This window comes from Oreochromis aureus, linkage group 9, assembly GCF_013358895.1.
Source record: "Oreochromis aureus strain Israel breed Guangdong linkage group 9, ZZ_aureus, whole genome shotgun sequence".
Taxonomy (NCBI): domain Eukaryota; kingdom Metazoa; phylum Chordata; class Actinopteri; order Cichliformes; family Cichlidae; genus Oreochromis; species Oreochromis aureus.
In genome coordinates, this window is record NC_052950.1 from 9,600,531 (window position 1) to 9,614,904 (window position 14,374).

The window sequence follows — 14,374 nt, forward strand, 5'->3', positions numbered from 1 at the left end:
ACTTTTTATGGAATCAAACTCAAAATAAGGTCAGTACTTCCACGCTTTAAACGCTGCATGCTACACTCTGTCCCGCACTCGATATATTATGATCTGCAGACAGCTGTTGTCACGAACGTCGCACTCGCTTACGTCACTGTCATGAGACGTTCTCGCAAAAAATCACGGTTTTAGTAACGCAGTAACGCAGCGTTCCTACGTGAAAGTAACGGTAATCTAATTACCGTTTTTGCAATAGTAATCCCTTACATTACTCGTTACTTGAAAAAAGTAATCAGATTACAGTAACGCGTTACAAGTAACGCGTTACTGCCCATCTCTGGTAGTGAGTACACAGAAAGGGTGATTCAGATGAAGCACGTTAAGATTATACTATGAAGAAGGGATGTATCAAAAGATTTAAATTAAATTGCTAAGCAGAAAAGCTACTCAGAAACACCACTGTGTTTGAGCAGGAACAGGAAGTGATACTCTACCACAAAGCGAGCGAACACCAAGTGACAGCGTGGGAAGCTGCAATAATGGCCCCAGGAGCCCCAGATGGGGCTCCCCCAGACGAAGGCTGAGAATCCCGGAGAACCACAGGCCAGGGGCAGCTGACTCCACTAGTGCCCGACCACCCCTTTGTACGAGCCTGCCCCAGGCACCCAAGAACACCTGCCTCCATGACCATGTTCCACAGGACCCAGGCCATGCACGATCACACACAGGCTAGTCATTCTCACACACGTCCACCCACTAATGACACACAAACCAACACACACCAGGACGTAGCCTGAGCGCCCACACTAAGGTGTAAAAGCTACCCCACCACCAACTCAGTGTTAAAGATGTTGTGTTGGGAAAAGAGTGTTCAGATTTTCAGCTCCTTCCTCTTAGAATCAACTGAACTCAACAAAAACTGAAGGAACTGATCTCACTTAATGGATTTAAGGTGATTTTAAACTTGACTGACTTGGATGCAGCTACTTCAGCTTGCAAATGTTTGTCCTGAATATTATTACATTTGTTTCTGACATGAAACACTTTTCATCACGTTCATGAAGGTTTTTCATTCTTTTAGATTCTAAAGTTTAATAAGTTTTGGTTGTTTTAGCTTCGAATGTTTATCGCCTGTGTTTAATGTACTTAATTTATATATTTGTTTGTATATATGTGTTACCAGTTCATGCAGCTTCATCGGTTGTTTTGCTTGATTTTTTCAATCTGATGCGTTTTAATTTTCACACTTAAAATAAAATAAATGGATGAATTCAAAATTTAAATAAATAAAATTCTTCGAGCTGACACTTCCTGTACTGTGGCATAAAGAGGAAGTGTGATGGCTCACCTGGTAGTGGTGTGCCATTGCTGCAAAACATGAAATATAAATGAGTTTGTCTGAACAGCACTTTGTGCAGGGGTCTGGGTCTGTCTGAGAGGTTTCCTCCTCACTGAGTTTGTTTTGCTGCTCTTTCTGGAAGTAAAAACTTTTCTTTGTCGTCTATTCTTCTTTATAAACTGGTGGTGTTGCCACAGTAGAGTGTCTCACGGTTTGTGGGCTCATCTAAAGGTAAGCACTGAGCAAACTTTAATGTGAGTTCAGTTAATCTTGAGTTTAGGTCCTGAATGAGGTCTTCTGCTGCTCTCCTCGGTGTCTGTTCACAGTTCATTGTGAACACATTGAGAGAAGAGTGAGCGAGTGTTTGGAGAAAAACACCAACTAATCATTAGCTCAACACGCTGGGAGAAGTTGAGCATTTGCTCGCAGAAAGTTGGTGCAGAAAAGTCTTTTCAGCAGCCCTGCAGCTGTTTTTCTGCACGCACCAAACCTCTACAGCCTCATTTCTATTTGAAGTGATAACAGGTAATGGATCAGAGAGATCTGCTGCAGTATCAGGGTCACAATAAACTTTATTGTCCTGCTGCTGTGGATGAACACAAGCGTGGAATTCAATTGTTAATTAATGAATTGATTATATTCATATCTCTGATTCCCAACGAGGATAAGGACATGACAGGATGTGGAGAATATAGACCAGTGTGAAATTGACAACTGAAAACTATTGTGCTGATGAAAAGAAGCATTACAGTTGGTTAGTTTGGGGTGTGAAACTGGAGCTTTGTGGTTTCAGTTAGTATCAAAACAAATGAAAGAAAAATCATTTTCTTCTTTGTTGGAGCATTCTTATTTTAAAAAGTGAAAGTTATACAATCTGTAAAGGAGAAATAATTGGATGAGATTTTGGAAAATTCTTATCAAAACTCTTAGTTGCCTCCACATTGCAGCTGCAGGCTTATTGTTCAGGAGTTGAATGTGGTTTTAACCAAGAAATATGTAAGATCTAATGTCTTCATAGAGACAGAATGCCATAGAATTACAGGCAGTTTGAATGCCTGTAATTATCAGGCTGTACTCAAGCCCATTAATTAAATCTAAAAACTGTGCTGTGACTCCAAACCCAAGTACCCTCCTGGGAAATTATGGCTAATGTCACACTTGGATCTGCTGATAGAGAAGTGAGTCAGTGTAACCTTTATTAAATCAGGCAAAACAACACAAACTTACTTACTGTGGCGGACTGCAGAAAGCAAAACCTCTCAAAGAAATGGGGTAAGGGTAAGCTGAAGCCATCTGATGTTTATGTTCATGAATATAACACACTGACACAGTTTGACTTTGTTTTTGTTGTTTATTAAAATACTTTTAAATCTCTCGTTTTAGTTTAAGAACCATCTAGTCCAGCAGGTGGCGGTAATGCACCTTAAAGCTCTAACCGCCAAAGAAAAACCCCAAAGAAGAAGAAGCCGCAGAGTTCCCGCTTCATTGCGTTTGTGTTTTAGTTTATTTTTCTTCCTAATCTGAAGCACTAAGGTAACTTTGATCTGAGTTTGGTCAATCTTGAATTTAGCTCCTGAGTGAAGTTTTCTGTTGCTCTCCTCGGTCTCTGTTGTCAGATATTTGCTAACCTGTTGAAAGAAAAAGCCTCTACATCAAGTCAAGCTGCTATAAACTAATTTACAAGAAGATATCAACAAATGCTAATGAAACACTGAGAAGAAAAATGAAGAAAAGCTTTTATATTAACTAAGTGTAATCAGAGTTTCTATTATTTTATTAGTCTGTTACTAAGCGCTAGTTAGCATCTCTTTGTCACTGTGTGGCACCTGCACAGTTTATGAATGCAGCGTGCTATCCAAGCTAGCTAGCTAGCACCATCCTTCATCCATATAAGGTCACTTCCGGCTCCAAAAAATCCCAACATGTTGGCGGTAAAAGTGCTATAATGAAATCCATTTATGAGAAATGCAAAAATAAATGTATTCCAGGCTAAAACACAGCTGCCTTTGTCTTATCAGCGCAAAGTTGTGTCGGCCCACAGGGCCAGTGTTGCCAACTCCTCAGTAAGGAAAATCGCTATTGGCTGTCCTAAAAGTCGCTAGAAGTCGCTAAATGACGTCATCACCTAATTTGCATAATTGGTCACGCTAATATAATTGTAACCTATGTTGTTGGAGAGAGAAATAACATCGTGGAAGAGACATAAAGTGAGTAAAAAACGTCCTAAATGCATTTAGAGTTTATTTAGAACTACAAATTAAATTTCTTTTAGCAATTATTGTTTTTTAATGTCACAATTCCAACCCTGCTCCTTTACCCGGGCTTGGACCGGCAAAAGTGACCAAATAGGCACTCTGGTGGAGTTACTTTGTGTTTGTGTGTGTTTATAAGTAGTTTTAAACCTTGTGATCCACAAAACAGCAGAAGAGTAAAAGATTAAAAGAAGAACTGATCTGCGTTACAGCACCGCTGCTTGTTGAGAGTAAAAGCGATACGCGCTTTCACGTCTTTTTTTAGCGACTTTTTATAGAAAAAAAAGTCGCTAGGGGGTCTGAAAACTCGCTAAATATAGCGACAAAGTCGCTAAGTTGGCAACACTGCACAGGGCATTTGATTGTAAAAACTGGCCTCACTCTGAGACGCCCATTATTAGAATCATTTCAAAGATGATTTGATATATTCTGATCAGTATTCAGTAAATGAGCCTGATTAACTGGTAGCAAAATAATAATGATAGGCCAGAGATACCAGAGATGCATTTTTAAAACAAATACAGCCTCAAATCCTAAGAGGGGATCTGTGTTCTTATCACATTTAAATATACTGCAGATTTTTTAAAGCTCCAAACAAAACTGAAATGGAGGAACAAAGATAAATAGAATAGAATAGAATAGAATAGTCTTTTATTGTCTTTGCACATATTCAACTAAATTGTGGGTGCTCCACACCAACTGTGCATGGAAAACAATATAAATAGTAAGACAGTAAGAATAAATAACATATAAGAGGAGTATATACAAAGAGGAGGAAGGCACACATTAGAGGACAGGTGGACAGAATGCTTGAAAGTAGTGCAATGGACTTGATACAAGTATAGAATCGGAGTGTGACTGAGTGATGAGGGTTACTCGGATCATGGCTCAGATTTCTAAACCCACTCAGATAGGATAATCTTCCACGGCACACCTGATCATTTCTCACGGCACACGTATATGCTGCGGCACAGTGGTTGGGAAACACTGTACTCGTTTATGCAGCTCCATTGATTGTTTTTTTTTTTGTTTGTTCTTGGCCAGGGCCATTTTTAAAGAGGAATTGCTCTCCTGGTACTGGTGTGCCATACTGCTAAATTTGATATCGGTGTTCAAACCTTTTGTGTCTGTTTTAAACAAGTTGCCCACCCAGGGAAGCTAAAATTTGTTGTTTGTGCTCTCAGATGAACATATGAGACACTTTGGCTCTTCAGTGCAGTGTGGAGCCTAACAAAGTTCTGTTTTGTGTCCCAGCTGATCAGCAGGAGGAGAAGAGTCTCAGCAGCAGGGGAACATTTAAGCTACTTTCACTCAGCTCAGCCACTGCAGAGAAAACAATGAGTTCGACACAGAAGGTGACAGATACTATTGTTAAGAAGTACTCCATTAACCCTTTAAGGCCTATTGGAGCAGGAACGCTCCGTTTTGCGTGACAATTTTAAAATCCTGGTAGAACTGCACTTAAGCTAGCGCAATTATTTTATTTAGGAGGAGTTGTACTTACATCTTATGCCATCAGCTTGCCCTAGGTCACAGTTTTCTTCCACATTTGCAAAAACTGCAGCAAAAAAACATAACATACCAGAAACACGCTTTGCCGATCCGATCAGCTGTTCATAACACTTCCTACATTAGAATAGATGTCAGCGAAAACTATCACATGTCCAACTTTACCTGCCAAAACCTGCCTTCAGGGATACCTATACTGATGTTTTTAAAAGTCATGTTTGACTTTGTTTCCTTATTGTTTCTGGGATGCTTAGAACTCAAATTGCACTGCTGGAAATAGTTTATTTTGATGCACATGTTGTTTGTTTTGCAAGTTTGCATTATAATATTTATTTTTATTTTTCCTGCAGTATATAAAAATCTCAAAAATACTCAAAACAAATTTCCTGTGGTTGGAAACAATGTGCAACTTTTTTGCATTTACAGTTTTGAGGGATAAACCTCTGAAATTTCTCTAAGTAGAAATATGTGTAAAAACAGAACAAAAACAATTTTACATTTGTTTTATTTTATTGCAGTTTTTTTGTCCTTTATGTAGTTACTATGGACTTAGTGCATAGATATTATTAAAATTTGGGATATAATGGTAATATTGATGTATAGTAGAGCTGGGCGATAGAACGATAACGATATGTATTGCGAAATAACTTTTTCTCGATAGAAAAATGAAACTATTGCGATAGACCTCATCTCTCTCTCTCTCTTCCTCGCTTATAAAAAAATGAATAGCCAATACAAATTAAGCAGCACAGAACCGAACCAATCACAGCCGCAGCGTCACGTCACGTAACTTGTTACATACAGCTCAAGTGCCAAGCCGCACATGTGTATTTGTTTGGGAAGCAGCCAGCTGAAGTGCGGCCGGGTAATGGAGGAAATGAGTGTGCCAACTAGAGAAAAATCAACCGAGAGGTTACCGAAGAGAACACAGATGACGGTTCCAATGCCGGAGAGATTGTCGAAAGGAAAGGCCGGAGAAGTTCCGTAGTGTGGAGGTATTTCGGCTATTTGAAGTCTGACAAAAACAGAGTAACGCACACTGTAAATTGTGCCGAAAGCATGTTTTCACAAAGTCTGGAAATACAACAAACCTTTTTTATCACCTGAAGCAGTGCCACCCACTAGAGCACGCTCAATCTCTGACTGAAAGCGCTAATTCGTCGTCGAAAACAACCAGGGGAATCCCTGCGAAACAACAGCAACAGTCAATTGAGTCGGCTTTCTCCGGCCTTACCATATGACAAAAAGCTAAGAGACATAACAACATAACGAATGCCATAGCTTTCTGTCTTGCTAAAGACATGCTACCAATAAACACGGTCGACAATGAAGGATTCAAGCAGCTAATTAAGGTAATGGATCCTCGTTACCAACTCCTTGGACATAAACATTTCTCTCAGACAGCGCTTCCAAAGCAATATTAAATAAGTTAGTCAATTTTGTCTCTTCTTCTGTAAAATAAACTAAGATTTATTTTTAGAATTAATATTTTGTTTCTAAGTGGAACTGACAATTTAGTAGTCTGTTTTGTTTGTTTGTTTTGAAACTTAAATGCTTTAGCGGCTACCTTTTGTGTAGTTTGTACTATTTGCCTTTATTTTGCCTAAACTAAAGCCTCATTTTAAGTACATCTGCCCTGTTGAACTTATTATGGGAAATAAATATTTAAATCAAAACAAGCTGCTGATTATTTCACATTTTACTTGTGAGCAATGGCACATTTAAATCTTACAAATATAGTTATTTGGCTTATATCGTGATATATATTGTTATCGCCTGAAATGAAAAAAGCATATCGTGATATGAAAAAATCTTATATCGCCCAGCTCTAATGTATAGCAACTTGAAATGCTCCCAAAAATGGCATTAACGGCATGTAAAAATATAAAGATAAGCTCTGACAAACTGGGTTCTATGGTAGGTGTTAAAGGGTTAAAAGCTGAAGTACTGATATATATTTTATGCAAAACTAACTGAACCTTGTGCTATATTAATGTAATGTAATAATCATGTAATAATACAATGCCTACATTGTAGAGGGTGACTTTGCCTCTAAAGAGGAAAATGGGCAGGCAAGAGGTTAAAGTGGGATTCAGCAGGTGGGGAACCCTAAAATGAGCTGTAGTGGCTCAGTGTGGGGAAAAGAGTCACAGCTCACAATCATTTCTATTGAGTCGATTTTCTTATTGTACAGGCTGTGATCAGCTGACCTGCTGCTCTTTGGGATGTACACAACTGAATTCAGCCAGATGTCTGCAGATGTTTGATGAGTTGTCCTGGCTGATTTCCATCCTCTACACCAGGGGTGTCAAACTCAATTGCACAGGGGGCCAAAACTCAAGGCACACTTTAGGTCGCGGGCCAAACAAGTTAAACATTTATTGAACACACTAAAACCATGTTTTTTAAACATAAATATGAATAAAAAACAGACAGGAATATTATTCCAGAATAACCCTTGTGTTGTCCACGGGTCATTTTTGTCCTCTACAGAAATCTTTTGCTATCAAAAATATGTTTTTTATTCATCAAATGGTCTGAAAATAACAGAAGTTATTCATTACTATACTATGCATGATTGGAATAAGTTTTAAGTAATTTGATTTATTTATGGGGTTTTTATTCGATTTTATAACACCTGTTGTCCTCGTGGACAAAAATGACCCCAAAGTACAAAGTGTTGCAAAAGGCCGTATTTTCCCAACATACTGCTATCAAACATCTTTGATCTTGGATCACTGATGTTTGGGGTCAAGCACTGGTCATAACAACCACAACAACAACAACAACAGGCAGCACAATGAGGAGGCAGGTGCTCTATATTCAATAAAATGTTATTTATACTGCGCCAGATCACAACAACAGTCGCATCAAAGTGCTTCGTATTGTAAGGTCGACCCTACAATAATACATACACAGAAAGTATGCTCACAAGCCTCCATTGCACTAGAGATTTGCATACTTTGATGAGCATACTTTTTTTTACCATGTTGTGCAAAGCAATGACCAGTAGGACAAAGCACATATTGTCCTCTAGTATAATGAGGAGGAAGAATCAATGTTCAGGAAGATCCAGGGTTAGAAGATATAGAAAATATTGTCAATATTTAGAGCACATGCTACCCTTTCTCTGAAAAAGCACATCACCCACCTGCAGAAGTGGAAGAAGGCTATGAAGTGAAGAAAAGTGATGAAGAATCTGAACTATGTTCAAGTAGGTTCTTGGGCATCCAGGGCATTGTAGTCTGAGGAACTTGGAAAGAAAGTGACTGGGCTTCTTGAAGTTTCTTGAGTTTTCAGAATGTGAAACTGGAATAGAAGATGTGTCAGAGGACTGCACATCATCCATTTCAATTATGATGAAGACAAAGAATCAAGCAGGAAAGAGGAGTCAGCTGAGACGGAGGAATATTTGCAGTAATGTGAGGAAACATTGATCTGGTCTTCTAACATCCCAATGACAGACGATGCATGACTCTCTCATGTGCCACAGAGAAAGATAATCTATCACAGTCCAAGCACATATGCCAGGTCCCATACTCCTTCATTGGCTTTTCTACTCGAGCACTGAACGCATTATACACAGTGTTCTGCTTGTATTCTGCTTTTAACGTTCACATGCCAATGGATGCATCAGAGACCAAGTTGGGGTTCAGTAACTTGCCCAAGGACACCTTGGTAAGAACTCCAGACTAGAGCACACAGAGACTGAACCAACAACCATCCAATTAGCAGATGAGCTGCTCTACAGCTAACTCTATGACGAACAAGGAGGGACAACAAGAGGGAAAAAGATGGATCGAATGCAGCTGTAGTCTTATGTGGGTATGTTGATTCTACATCCAGTGGAGTTGCTATGGCCAGTTTATGACATCCTGAGTCTGGTAGAGCAGTTTTAAAGGTGACACAAGATTAATCATAGAAGCGCAAAAAGGATATAATTTCTTGATAAAGACACAATAGATGATCATCGTAGGGCCCGCCCGTCGGGCTATATGATCGCCCGACTGGAGATATCACTAGCTCCGCGACGTTGGGCTAGCGATTTTGCGAGCCCTGTCGCTCATGACACAAACGCGCTCCCATTTGAGGTGTATGGAACAAGTGGGTGTTTCTCCTGCTGTGATGTAAGATCCTGATACTGATGTGACTGTATGAGCACAAAGTCCCGTTCAGAGGACTCTGTCCATTCCAACAGAACATCCCAAGTAAACCTATGAGATAAAAACATGGCAGTATGTCATGCCAGGTCCAGCTGTACATGGAACATGCTAGTGTACCGATGGCAAACGTCTGGCCTGCAGTCAGGACACGCGAGTTGTCCCTAACATTGCAGGTTTCAAAAGAAAACAATCATCTGTAACAACTTGTTTACTGTATATGACCCTTGCCTGCAACTGCAGAAAAGAAAGCTGTCCATGATGGGACCAGTGCAGAGGAATAAACATGAGCTCCCTCCTGCACTTGTGTCAAATATGGACATGAAAGTTTGCCTTCACTCAGACCCATGCCCTGGTGTTCCTACCATGCCAAAATATAGAAAACTGTCAGGTAATGAGTTGGAATAAAGTTGAATAAAACCTTGAAACACAGAGATGGATGATATTTTATACTTATGGCTTTATAAACAGTCAAAGCAAACAGGGTCATTTTTGAGCGCAGAGGACAACAGATGTGATTATTTGCTGCCAGTAAAAACTTGAAGTAGTTTAAAAACAGCTTTCTAAATTAACTTTGACATATACCCGTCTGTGATCATCTGCTAAAGCAACTGACTCTGGTTGTGAAACGATAATCACAATAACTGATGATTTGATTTATTTTTACCTGAAAACAAAGAAAAAATTCATTTTATGAGGTTTTTAACAGACTTAAATTTGAAATGGAATAAAAAAATGTGTCAGAATGTTTGAATTAAGTTTTAATTAAAAGTGGGGAAAAATCCACTTCATAGTAATTAAGTATCAATCAAACCAGATGGGGACATTTTTGACCCCTGAGGACCACAGGTGTGATTATGTGCTGCCATTTAAAAATTATAAATGGTTCAAAAAAACTTTTTCACTAAAGTTCAACATAGAGCACTCTGTAGTTAGTCAGATAGTCAAAATTATCTGAACTATTAAATATTTTATTTTCTTGTTTTGTTTCCACTCGAAAACACAGTGTATTTTATGTAAACAAGGTCTGGTGGCCCTAAAATGTAAAATGTTGGGTAAATTTTGTGTTAATGTGTTGGTCTTAAGTAAAACTAAGACGTAACATTGAATTGATTGACAAAGTATACTTTATATTTTAAAAACAGTCAAATGAAGTGGGGACATTTTTGACCCCTGAGGACAACAGGTGTGATTATGTGCTGCCATTAAAAAAATGTAAATGGTTCAAAAAATTTTTTTTTCACTAAAGTTCAACATACAGCATTCTTTAGTTAGTCAGATAGTCAAAATTATCTAAACAATTAAATATTTCATTGTCTGATTTTATTTTCGCAAAACACAGTGTACTTTATGTAAACAAGGTCTGGTGGCCCTTAAATGTGTAATGCTGGGTAAATTTTGTGTTAATGTGTTGGTCTTAAGTAAAACTAAGGTGTAACACTGAATTGATTGACAATTTATAATTTATACTTTAAAAACACTCAAATGAAGTGGGGACATTTTTGACCCCTGAGGACAACAGGTGTGATTATGTGCTGCCATTTAAAAATTATAAACACTTCAAAAAAACTTTCTCACTAAAGTTCAACATACAGCACTCTGTAGTTAGTCAGATAGTCAAAATTATCTAAAAATTAAATATTACATTGTCTCATTTTATTTTGCTCAAAAACACAGTGTACTTTATGTAAACAAGGTCTGGTGGCCCTAAAATGTAAAATGTTGGGTAAATTTTGTGTTAATGTGTTGGTCTTAAGTAAAACTAAGGTGTAACACTGAATTGATTGACAATTTATAATTTATATTTTAAAAAACAGTCAAATGAAGTGGGGACATTTTTGACCCCTGAGGACAACAGGTGTGATTATGTGCTGCCATTTAAAAATGTTAAATGGTTCAAAAACAAATTTTTCACTAAAGTTCAACATACAGCACTCTGTAGTTAGTCAGATAGTCAAAATTATCTAAACAATTAAATATTTTATTTTCTTGTTTTATTTCCGCTTAAAAAACAGGGTGTATTTTTTGTAAACAAGGTCTGGTGGCCCTAAAATGTAAAATGTTGGGTAAATTTTGTGTTAATGTGTTGGTCTTAAGTAAAACTAAGATGTAACACTGAATTGATTGACAATTTATACTTTATACTTTAAAAAACACTCAAATGAAGTGGGGACATTTTTGACCCCTGAGGACAACAGCTGTATGGAAATCGGGAGGACATTATGAGGGATAAATGAACTTTAAAAAAAAAAAATCAACTTTAACTTTAAATGTTTTGATCTTCATAAAAATATATCCTGTCAAAATTATGCAAGTTAGAAATATGAACATGCTGCCAAAAACCCCAGAAAAAATAAATGAAAACATACACAAGGTTCGAGCCACATGTAGACGGAGCTGGGGCATTGCTGCAGGAATGGAACTAATAAACTGTGCGGGCCATTCAGTGTCATACTTTGCCTTGAGTGTACCATTAAACTGCAGCTCCATCTGAATCTGCACAGGTGCAGTTTCCACGTAAATGGGTTGCGAAGCAGCTCGAAACTCTCTTTTTGTGCTTCACAGTCACCAAAGTGCCGTGCGAACTCAGTGCGCTCAGTTTATCAGCAAAGTGCGCCGACTTGGTTCAACATTACTTAACAGGGAAAGTGAGGCAAGTTGCACTGGTGCATTTGTGACAGCTTCACTTGAAATGTCTTCACCGCATCATACATGTCCATGAACTGACAGATTTCCTTGCTGAGCTCAAAAACTCTTATTGAGAACTTTTCCCCAACTCAGCCGATGGACCTCTGTATGATAAGGAATGTCAGCAAACTCTGAATCTATTTCCCACATAGAAGGATGAAATTGATGGTGATTTAAACCTTTAGCTCAGATAAAATTTACGGTTTGCGTTACGGTGATCGTTACATGCTCCGTTTTTAGGACTTTACCACATAGCCTGGTGTATAATGCAGGATTGGATTTCATGAGTTACTGTTTAGGCTCAAATCAATTTGATCTTTGATGCCCGCAGTGATGAAATAACTCCCCTCAAATGCCTTAAACCAGAACAAGGCTGTTTTGAAAATGTAAGGAGTAGAAAATACAGATATATATTGTGTTAATGTAACGAGTAAAAGTAAAAAAAAACCCTCGGGTTACAGTCAGACGCTGACATCATCCTTCACTGAACCAAGCTAGTAACTGTTACATTTGATTTATTATTATTGAATATATTTGTCAATTATAGAAATATATAATAGGAAACAGCAACAGGAAATATAAAAAAGTGCAGACCTGGTAAACATTTATTACTATTCTGAGTGTGTTAGCATTAATATTTGTGTAAAAGCAGGAGGGATGGGCATGATTTTAGAGTGTTTAAACAATGATTAATTATCTTTAACACCAGGTTGGATGTAATGTGTTACTACTACCAGTAGGTGGGGATAAGAGACCTTTAAGGTGTTTGGTGCCACACTCCACCTTCAGGTTTAAAACTAGTGTTAATGGAGGAAGTTTAAAGCTTCAGTTTGTTCAATGAATGCATTTCACTCACTGCCTCTGTTTGTATCTCTGTCACTGCAGGACCAACATGGACCGAGAAGTCAGCGCCTCAGGAGGCCGACAAACCTCACAGAAGAAAGAGAGAAAAAATACACCTGTGACAAGTGTGGGAAGGATTTTACGAGGAAGTCTGAACTAAAACAACATCAGCTCATCCACACTGGAGAGAGACCGTTCAGCTGTGACTTGTGTGGAAAGTCGTTTTCCTGGAAGAATGCCCTAAAAAGACACCAAATCGTCCACAGTGGAGTTAAAGCTTACAGCTGTGATCAGTGTGGCAGAGCTTTTACTCAAGTAGCAACTTACAGAGACATCTAGTTACCCACTCTGGAATTAAGGCATACAGCTGTGACATCTGTGGAAAAACTTTCAGCCAGCTATGGTACCGAAATATACACCTACGCATTCACTCCGGACAAGATGTGTACTGGTGTGATCAGTGTGGCAAATACTTTACAACAGACGCACAGTTACAAAGCCACATGTTTACCCACACTGAGGAGAGACCTTATCAATGCGACCTGTGTGAGAAGACTTTTAAAGCTTGAGTCACCTGAGACGACACCAACAGATCCACACCAGAAAGAGACTCTACAAGTGCAGTTACTGTGAGGTATGTATTTTATTTTTTATCTTGTAAGTTCAGTCTGACTGTTTGGAACAAGTCTGCTCATTAAATTGTGTTAGCATGTTAGCACTTCTACTGCACCAAGAGTAGCTCTGAGCCATTATTCAGAGTTTCATTTCACTTATGATTTTTGTTTACACGATCATGAAAAACTAAAAAATGCTGAAAATTGATATGTTGCTGTTATTTAATCTTCAGGCAGCTTCGTGGTATATCATGGTGTTGTTATTTCTGCATAAATGGCCTTTGGTTTACAGCGGCTCATTCCTCTGTCAGGTGTAAATGGAAAAAAATAAAACATAAATTAAGTACAAAACCAAACCATTCAGTAATCTTCTCTTATGGTTAACAAAGTTGTATCGTTACATAATGGTATTGTAGTATTATAGCTGTAGTATCATTGCTTCATTATAGCTTTAGTACTTTTAAACATTAGTGTTAAAATACCCGTTTAATGTTATAATTGCAGTGTCATTGGGGGTAATAGTGTTTTTCTTCTATCCCAGTCAGCTGAGTGTTATAACTGCACAATTACAGTGTTATTAATGCAGTAATAAATTAGTATTATTGCAGTGTTACAGTAGTTTACCACGGGTACCCTAAAAACAGTAGTGTGGTAGTACTTAAGTGTAAGTCAGATGTTACTGTAATATTAAATAAGTATTACTGTAGTATTACGGTGGTAGTATTGTAGTTATTGTAGCCCAGTAAACTGAGTGTGTTAATCGAAACAGTAAAATGTAATTGGACGTCTGCAGAGATGCTTTTTATTTCAGGCGATGTTCAGGATAAAAGTGTTGAAGGACTGACTTACACTGTCTTTGTGTCTTTGTTTAGAAGCAGAGCGACACAGATGGATCCACTTCTCAACCCTGTCATCGCTGTGGTGGTGGGAAAGACTTTCGTTGTGACATCTGTGGAAAAACTTTCAGTCAGCAAGCCGGCCTAAAAA

At 38.2% G+C, this 14,374-nt stretch overlaps 1 long non-coding RNA gene across 1 annotated transcript; it reads left to right on the forward strand.

Annotated features, from left to right (window-relative positions):
- Window positions 1-1,519: 1,519 nt before the first annotated feature.
- LOC120441781 lies at window positions 1,520-12,836 on the forward strand. The gene is made up of 4 exons (XR_005614273.1): window positions 1,520-1,552; window positions 2,705-2,854; window positions 4,828-4,928; window positions 12,816-12,836. It is a non-coding gene; the product is annotated as an uncharacterized LOC120441781 (long non-coding RNA).
- Window positions 12,837-14,374: the final 1,538 nt, after the last annotated feature.